Source organism: Octodon degus, unplaced genomic scaffold (assembly GCF_000260255.1).
Source record: "Octodon degus isolate 3935 unplaced genomic scaffold, OctDeg1.0 scaffold00019, whole genome shotgun sequence".
NCBI classification, from domain to species: domain Eukaryota; kingdom Metazoa; phylum Chordata; class Mammalia; order Rodentia; family Octodontidae; genus Octodon; species Octodon degus.
Genome location: NW_004524595.1, coordinates 17121325 through 17131161, shown reverse-complemented (window position 1 = coordinate 17131161; position 9837 = coordinate 17121325). Strand labels below are relative to the sequence as shown.

The window sequence follows — 9837 nt, the reverse complement described above, 5'->3', positions numbered from 1 at the left end:
ATGGCAGATATAGTTTTGCCTATTTGTGATTTCTATCTCTAGAAAAGCATACATAGCTAGTATACAAAGAGCTGTTAACACTGAAGGTGGCAGGTAGCAAAGTTGCACAACAGCTGGTGCTGCTAACAGTGGAGAGGCTAGAAGCCAACACTGGAGGGCACTGGAGTTTCTTGGAGCGTTCCATCTCCAGTCTCCAACAGAGTTCCCAAAGATTGCCCATAGCTACTGGCTCCATCTTCCAGGAGAGTGGTGGAAGGCTGCTAACAGTAATATTGATGACCATTGGCACCCGAAGTTCAGGACTACTAACCCTAAAAAGAGCTACACTTTTCTTATGTATGATTTCTATCCAAATTGAGTGGAAGAATCATCAGCCAACTGGTGACCCCACCATCCACTCCGCTGTGTCCATCTAGGTGCTAAGATAAAGCATACACAGCCTAAGTCAGAGCTATAAATGCCTGTCCTGTCACCAACGTGGCTTTATTAGCTATTCCTTACAACAGTGTGATGTTAAACTGCTACAGTGTATAGCATTACACATTACTGTTACTTCTTACAGCTTGGACTTTCATTGGAAAATTACACACAACTCTTGGAAAGGACAAAATATACTTTAAACAACCCTGTTCACTGCTCTTGTCATCTGCCTTTATGGTCAAGGCTTCATTGTGTGTAGGTTATAATGTTTTTGGCTTCTAGTCACACAACACATGTTTGGGAACTAATATAGCTATTTCAGCATGCTGGAAAACTGGAACCGCTGGTGCCGCAGACTCCCCACCTACCTAAACAAGAAGAACTGAGCATCTATTTTGTGCTTAAGGCTCTCTTTATGCTTTGTGTAAACCTGAGCCCCCTTAACTCACACCAGCCTATGAGCTGGAAGTGTCTCACATTGTTTGCAATTGCCAGAGTGTTAAGTAACTCACTTATGCTCACCCAGAAAGAAGTAAAAGAAGCTGAAGGATCTCCTCATCCCAGGGTTAACTAGCAACATGAGGGGAATGGCGGGGGAGGACCTGTGGTTCTGAGTCAGCAGTTTCCACTACAGCAGCATCTCCATACATTTATGTTTGAAGAGGGTCTCCAGGGCAGCTTAAAAGTAAAATTTTCTGAGCACATCCCTCATGTATGCGTGTTTACAGTATCCCTTGGGAGTTTGTTCTTCAAACATTAGTGGGTATCAGAATCACACAGAAAGCTTGTTGGTCCTCTGCTGAGCATCCCTGTGGCCTCCTACTTCAACAGTGCTTGAATGGAGCTTATCCCATGCCAGAACCACTGCTAGGATGCCGAGACCTCCATCAGCCACCAGCTCAACCTCGAGCTCCATGCCTGCTATCTACCTGTCCACATCTGACTACTTTGACTACAATGATGTGGCTTTGAAGCACTTTGTCAAATACTTTCCTCACCAGTCTCATGAGCAGAGGAAACATGCCGTGAAGCGGATGAAGCTCCAGAAGCAGCACGGTGGCTGGACCGTCCTTCAAGAGCTCAAGAAACCAGAAAGGGAGGACTGGGAGATCGGGCTGAATGTGATGCAGTGTGCAGTACACCCTGAGAAGAGCAAGAGTTGGAGCTACACAAGCCAGCCACTGCTAAGAATGACCCCCACCTGTGTGACTGCAGCGAGACCCACTATCCAGACGAGCAGGTAAAGGCCACCAAAGAGCTGGGTGATGGGAGCCCGCAAGTCCCTCGTGGCCGAGTACCTCCTTGACAAGTGAATCCTGGGGTACCATGAGGACAGTTAATGTCACCAAGGCAGCATTTGCATGTTGGGCTTGCTTTTATCTTTTCTATAAACTGTACCAGAACATCTACATAAGTTCTTTAATTACTTCATATAAAGAAATCTGGTACCAAGATAAAGGACAATTGTTAACCCCAAACCTATAGCAGCAGCTGTAAAATAAGTTTGAGATGGGAACCAAGAATTTGCATTGCTAACAAGTCTCCAGCTGATGTTGGCTCTTCATGACAGATCTGCTTTGAATAGCATTGCTATAAACCTAACCCCAAAATAGAAATTCAACATACAGGGGCTGGGGAGATAGCTCAGCGGTTTAAGCGCCTGCCTGGCAAGCTCCAGGACCAGGATTCGATCCCCTGTACCACATGCCATGCCAGCCTGGAACCCAACATGGTGGCACACTCCTGTAATCCTAGCACTGGGGAGGCTAGGACAGGAGGCTCACTCCGAGTCCAAACTGCACAGTGAGACCTTATAACAAATTATATATATATATATATATATGAAATTCAACATACAATGGACAACAATAATAATTTTTTTTTCTTAGAAATTGTTTTATTTTTCATCAGCTTCATTCCCATTTTGCTGAAGCGTCGGCAGAACAGTTCAAGACCACTCGGTGGTGGTTCCTACCCACTCAGTGGCCTGCGGGGTGGGGGCTGCAGACCAATCTTCTGTGGCCGGCCGAACACTCCAGTCTTCAGTAGGAAACTGCTGAATGGGAACAGAGGGCACCTGCACGCCCTCGGACCAGTTTGCGACCTCAGGCTGAGCAGCAGTGAACTCGAGCTGGTGCAGTCCATCCTCCCTGAAATTCCTCCTTGGTCACAGCCTTTTCAGCAGCAGCCTGTTCTTCTTTTTCAATCTCTTCATGATCCCGGTAGAAGCAGAGATCAGACATGACTTCCCACGGGTGTTCACGGGAGATGATGCCACGCATGCGCAGCACTTCCCGGCCCGCATCCACCACATCAGACCCACAGAGTGAGCTCTCTTATTGTTGCACGGGATGGCAATGTCCACATAGCGCAGAGGAGAATCTGTGTTGCACAAAGCAATGGTTGGCAGATTGACGTAAGATGCCTCCTTTAGGGGCTGGTGGTCAGCCCTGGGGTCAGTAACCACCAGAAGACGCGGCTCTCGGAAGGCTGCCTGGACATGGTTAGTGAAAGTTCCAGGAGTGAAGCGGCCAGCGATAGGAGTAGCTCCAGTGGAAGCAGCAAACTTCAGCACAGCCCGCTGGCCGGTGCTCCTGGAGGATATGACGCTGACGTCAGCAGGGTTTTCAATGGCCGCTATGGCTCGAGCTGCCGGGAGGAGCTTCTCCCAAGTCCGCTTCAGATTTATGATGTAGATTCCATCACTTTTCCTTTTATAGATATACTGCTCCATCTGGAAATCCAGGTTGGTGCCACCTAAGTGGGTTCCTGCAGCAAGGGACTTGAGGACGTCCTCCTCCTTCATTTGCAGGACATCAAGGGCTCCGGACAGTGAAGTTTCCCTTTAAGTTACGTTGGGAATCAGGAACAACGCCATGTGGACCCTGCTGGGGAGCACGGAAAGGCAACAATAACAATTCTAATGAATTTTCCTCTGTGCCTCAGAAGACTGTCTCACACAGACACAGAAGTAAGAGATCATTTTGGGAACTTGCACCAGTTGGGGCACACTGGCTTTCCTGTCCAGAGAAGCAACCCAAGCCTCAGGCACTGCCAGGAAGGAAGCTGAGGAGGGGACAGGCACACCGGCCCAGCTCACGTTCCCACCGACATCCCCCCAGCGGCTCAGGCACTCTGTGCTTATTTTCAACTAACTCTGCTTCTGTAATCTTTTGCTGCCTTCGTCTCTTTTTCCCTTTATGATAATAGCTACCATCACTTTTAAGTAATGCAGTCTAGCACTCCTGTTGTTCCTTTTATGGAAATTCTAGCTACTGCAAGCAGCACACGGTCTACTTGATACCCACAAAGTGAACATGTTCAGAGTGAATGATGCTTTGATTGAGCTTTAATTTTGTTGTAACTTTGAAGTCCTGGCTCTGTGTAAGTGACGTGCTGTTCAGCTTCACAGAAGCACACGGGAGGGCATTTTTCCCAGCTCTCATGTGATGTCGATTTCCAAGGTATTCTTCAGTGCTTTTGCTATTTAACGAAAAATGGGGCAGGTTTCCATGCAGTAGAAACAAAACAACAAATCCCAGCATTGTGAAAAAGAAAGAAAAGGTATTTTCAAAGACTTAGAGCACAAATTTAAATCTAAAGGGTCCCCTGGCTAGAGGCTCCACGGATAAGAACAAAGGAAAGCGTTAACATTCACCATCACTTCAGTGGGAAAAAAAGAAGTTCCTTTTGATATATTGAGATAAAGAAAGTGAAAATATAGATTATTAGCAAAGCAAAGGCCCTCTGCCAGAGACGGCACCGGGATTTCCTCTGACCAACTGAACCCAAGCAATGGAGAAGATGTCCTTGTGCACCTTGGAGGTGCTTTTCCAAGGGCCATTTGTAACATACAGAAAAACTGCCCCGAAACATCTTGCTTTGTTTGGGCGAGTGTCTCAATTTAAAAAGCAGATCCCACGGGCCTGACTGATATAGACAGATCGACAGGATGATTCACATGGATTTTTCACCCCGTGGTTGTTTATTTCCTCACTAGTTTTCCACACCCGTTCATCCCACATAAATGGTGTTTTTTTCATACCTGGGCCTTTTGCTTGCTCAAAACTGAAGACAACATTAAGCCAGCAACATACACTGACCATACCTACCCTTATCCCGATTCCAAATTCTTATGAATTTTGTCCTTTTCTCCCCCACCTCTGCAAGGGCTATAATTAAATAAGAAGACAGAAGCACTGGGCACTTGTGGCATCAAAACCGCAGACACACAAGGGCCCACTATGCCTGTGGAGTGAAGAGTACTCTGGCCTTGGAATCAGTGGTCTTGAGCTGTTGTTCTGTCAAGTCATTCTATATCATTTGGGTGGGGGGATCATTTCCTAATTAAATTGTGATTACAGCTTGTCAAGGCCTAGCATCTTGCCGTGTTAGCAGGCTATGGTACAGGAAACATAACTCCATGTGCCTTGGGTCACAGTGGAGACCTCAGTGGTACTGTGGTGCTGTGACGCTGAAGACATCCTGAGAAACAAGTAATAATAAAAGGAAAATGGTCTTCCCTGAGGGGAAGGACAAACTTATTAATGTGTCATCTCCCCACCATCTTCATCAACATAAGATCTTTATTAGCTTAAGATCACCTCCACCCTCTCAGTCATCCAAAGTGATCCTCCACAACGTAAGATCCTAACAGTTTCCGCGGTGTAGTGGTTATCACGTTGCCTAACAACGTAAGATCCCTCTCAGTATAAGAGCACTGCTGCCTTCTATGCTATCCTATAATCTCTCATTTTCCTGTGATCTGTAAATTCGGAGGCTCTGGCTGCCTCCTGGTCTTCTATCCTCTGAACGAGTGGCCATTCCAGATCCCCATTGCCCTGCTATTTGTCTCTTGCTCTTTTTTTTTCACCATGAGCAGTAACACCTTGCAGGAAAAAAAGGACTCCTTTCTGGGGTCCCCCACAGTGTCCCACTTTCTCTCCCTACTAGATGCACCATCCCAGCAGGTTATTCACTTAGCCTAATCTTAGTGTTCTCATCTAGAAAATGCAAATACTTCCTCTTGAAATCTAACTGACAGATTAAAACAGCCACACATCTTCCAAAGGGGCAAGCCCAGCCCTGGTGGCTTCGCTGCCCCTGCCTCCCTTCCTGCCTCACTGATAAGGCAGGACTCTTGGGCAAGTTGCTGAGGCTCGGAGTTGAGTGGCTGGATCCGCAAAGTGGGGATCTTAGGCTGATGAAGATCTTACGTTGATGAAGATTTAGCAGAAGTGACTATGTTCCAGTATTTGAGACTCAGTCTTACTATTCTGAAAACTTGCATTTCTGGTACTCAGGAATGCTTACTGCAGGAGCCCTTGAGCCACCACATGAAAACTTAACTCCATAAAGAAGGCAGGTAAGGGTCTCAGGTGAGACCAGCTCTTAGGCAAACTCATCAAAGAACAATCAAATGATTGGCATAGTCTAGATCCCCCAGCTCAGGCCATGTCCAGTCCAGCCACTGCTCAAATGCCCAGGCTTGGCCCAGTGAATGCTACATGGAGCAGAAGGACTGATCGGATTACTTAACTAAGATCTGCCAGAATTCTTGACCCACAAAATCATGAGATGGAGTTCAGTATTCAATCAAAGATGAACAGAATATTAGCATAAGCGATGATTGTGAGGACAAAAAAATTGAATATGGGAAAGGGTCTGCAGACTAGAAGCAGCATAATTATCAATATTTTATTTATTTATTTATTTATTTTTATTTTATTCTTTTTTTTTCCAGAACCAGGGATTGAACTCAGGCCCTTGTGCTTGCCAGACAAGCATTTATTCTACTGAGTTATCTCCCCAGGCCCTTATCAATATTTTATAAGAGAACAAATACAGTCTCTGAACACTGGAGTTTACCATTATTAAGTTTTTGTGACATCTGCTATTACTCTCTATTTAATGATACAAATACAATTGCCATCAGGTGGCAGTAGTGAAGGTTAAGATGAATACAACTTCTTGTTTATTTTGATAAGACTGAAAGCTTTGTAAAAAAGGTAAGACTTGAAGGCAAGCTCTAAGGAAAAACTACTGTGTAACTACTGTGTAGCCAAGTAACTAATTTACTTGGCTATTAAATTTAAAACACTGATTTCATTTGTTTTCTATGCCTACATTCATTTTAGAGTATTTTGAAGAAATAAAGACCATTAACAAGCATATTCAGAGATTATGGTATTCTCAATTAATTATCTGAAATTTCTATGCTCCTTGTTTAAAATTGTTCCAAAATGCCTGAAAAATTTTTGGCCTTAATAATGAGTTCAAGAGCGGCGACCTGGCGCGGTGGTCTTGGCACCAGGCCGCGATTTTTCTTTGGGCTGGTGAGATGGCTCAGTGGTCTAAAGCACCTACTTAGAACAAGCTTAGCAAAGCACAGGGACCGCAGTTCAATCCCCCAGCACCACATACCAGCCAGCCCCGCCCCCTGGTGGGCTGAGCTGCCCCCCACACACACACATAAATAAATAAAATTTTAAAAAAAAATGAGTTCATAGCTGGGCGTGGTGGCGCACACCTGTAATCCCAGCACTCAGGAAGCTGAGACAGGAGGATTTCTGTGAATTTGAGGCCAGTCTGGGTTATGAAGTAAGTTCAGGGCCAGCCTAAACTGCATAGTGAAACCCTGTCTCAAAAAGAAAAAAAGAAAAGTTCATAAATTCCAAATTCAGAGATCATAATCCAAAAATTAATTTAAAAATTAAGTGAAATGTAACAGTCATTTTCACATTGAGATAATGCTATAAATTAAATGATTCCAAGACAGAAATCCAGTGGAATCACAAATGTGCTCCATAATATACATTTTAAAGTTTGAAAAAAAGTCACCATCAGTGTCATCAGGTTAAATCAGACCTAGGGAACCCTGGAAATGTCAAAGCCCAGTAGAATAGGTTTTAACATAACAGAGGCACCAACTGCTCGGTTGGTGCCATACTTGTTCATGGAGTATGTCCAGACCTTCGCACCAGGAAGCACTTAGAAGCAGAGTGGCACAATGACTAGACATGCTCCAGCTCTGAGAGACTAGGGCTCCTGCCTCTTGCTAGCAGCAGTGATGATAAAGGGGAGTATCTCCAAGCCTTAAGTTTTTTCTTTTATTTATTTTTATTTATTTATTTGGCACAAGGTTTTGCTACGCAGTTCAGACTCATAGTGATCGTCCTGTCTCAGCCTCCCCAACACTAAGACTGCAGGCGTGAGCCACAGGCCCGGTTTCAGTGGCTGGCATGGCACACTGGGGTTCAGGGGCTGGCATGGCACGAAGTACGGGGGACGGAACCCAGGTCCTTGCACTTGGCAGGCAGGCGCTTAGATCACTGACGTGTCTCCCCAGCCCCAAGCCTCATTTTCTTCAACAATAGAATGGAGTTACGCTGTTTACCACATAGAGCGCCCATGAAAATTCAGTGGAACATATTAAAGTTTTTGATACCATGCCGGGCACCTGTGATACTGTGTAGGTTTTCAAAACATGGAGCAAGTATCTTTACTGTCAACCTAGACCTATATCCCATGTGTGTCAGCCAGAGCATCCATAGCCGAACACAGCAGCTTCACAAAGTGACTGGTATAGGGAAGAAGGACAAAGAAAAAGTATTGAGGCAAAAGTATTGCAGGAAAATTAAACTTCATTCATATTTAATACGTAGATTTACAGTAGCACTTACATTTGTTATTAGTACATTGAGATATAGTGAGGAGGCTTTGCTTCGTTAGAACTACACGCATCAAAATGCCCAAGACCATTGATTTAATCATTCAAATACATCACCGGAACTGAAGCATGGGCAGAGCAGACCTTGACTTTACAGAGGGAATAGCAGTGTGGTGGGGGAGGAGCTGCGTCCCTAGCCGCACACAGCATCCCTGGCTGCTGCGCTTCTCCTTCCCAGCAGAGGCGAAGTCCTGACCCTGAAAAGGGAAATCAAACAGAGAAGGAGGAGAGGGTGTGTGTGGAGGGGGGGTGAGTTCTGAGAGCCAACCAGCCAGCCAGGCAAACTGTCAATGACCAAGGAAGCTAGCAAGCAGGCTTGGGCTCCTTGTGACTGGGAGTCTCACAAAATGGGGACATAGGTCTTTCCTTCTCTCTTTCTTTCTCTCTATGTATGTATTTGGTACAGGGTCTTACTCTGCAGCTCAGACTCATAGTGATCCTCCTGTTTTCAGCCTCCCCAGCGCTGGGATTACAGACGTGTGTCACCATGCCCAGTCTCAGTGGTTCAACACACCTGGGAGCAGGGCCGGCATGGCATGTGGTGCCAGGGATTGAGCCCTGGTCCCTGCGCTTGCCTAAGCAGGGGATGGAATAATGGGATTGGGATGGAATAATGAGATTGAAATGGAATAACCAGACTGAGCTAAATAAGCTATAATTTATTATAGTGGAAGGGGATTTTAAAAAAGGAGAAGCAGAGATACAGATGGAAATTAAGCTTCTATCCCAGTAGGATGGTGAGTCCAGGGCTGGGGAACTGTCCATGTATATCAGACCGACAGGCAGGCAGACAGACAGACAGACTGACAGACTGAGTCAAGCTCTCAAGTTTTCAATGATGGAAGACTTTAGATACCTTCCAAAGCACAATTTAGAATATCAGTCTTTATTGTGTACAAGCCTGAACTGTGTATCTGATCCTCAAGATTACCCTGGAAACCTTCTCACCAATTCTATAAAATGTAATATCATGTGGAATATAAAATGTGATATCATGCAATATCACGGGATGCTCAACAGAAAGCCATGAAATTTTATGCTTTGCTCTAGCTTTTCTGTTAATGTAGCAATGACCCATGCAAGTTGCCGTCGCCTGCCAATCCAGCTTCCTCATCTACAAAACAACAGAGCTGAACGGTGGGATCTGTGTGTTCTCTTCTAGCCCTGTGATTATAAACTCCAAAATTTTGATATGGGCAAATTATCTAATGCTCTGATGATTTGTTTCATCCACCTAAAAATTGAGTACAGGGGAAAATTATAGTTTGAGGAGACCTGATTATTTGTATTGCTATCAATCCATTTTTGATTAAGTGGTTCCCATCCCAGGAACTCTTATTTAGAATCTTTTCTCTGAAATTATTAGTGTCTGTTGCTGCTTATATAATGAAGGGAGTTCAAGGCATTGACTCATCTAGACCTCCTTAAAATATATTATGGTTGTCAACTGAGAGAAAGGGGGAGAGGGGGGGAGGGAGGAGAGAGGGAGGGAGGGATGAGAAAGAGGGAGGGAGGAGACAGAAAGAGAGAGGGAAGAGAGAGTGAATGAGGGAAGTAGAAAATAAAAGGAGGGAGGGAAGGAAGAGAGAGAGAGAGGGAGGGAGGGATGAGAGAGAAAGAGAAAGACAGAGAGGGAAGGAGGGAGGAGAGAGAAAAAGAAAGAGAGAGGGAGGGAGGGAGGAGAGAGA

General features: G+C 45.1%; 1 pseudogene; it reads left to right on the top strand.

Annotated features, from left to right (window-relative positions):
* The first annotated feature begins 1292 nt into the window (after positions 1-1292).
* The window catches only part of LOC101589484, a 19362-nt pseudogene continuing 10817 nt past the window's right edge, over positions 1293-9837 (top strand).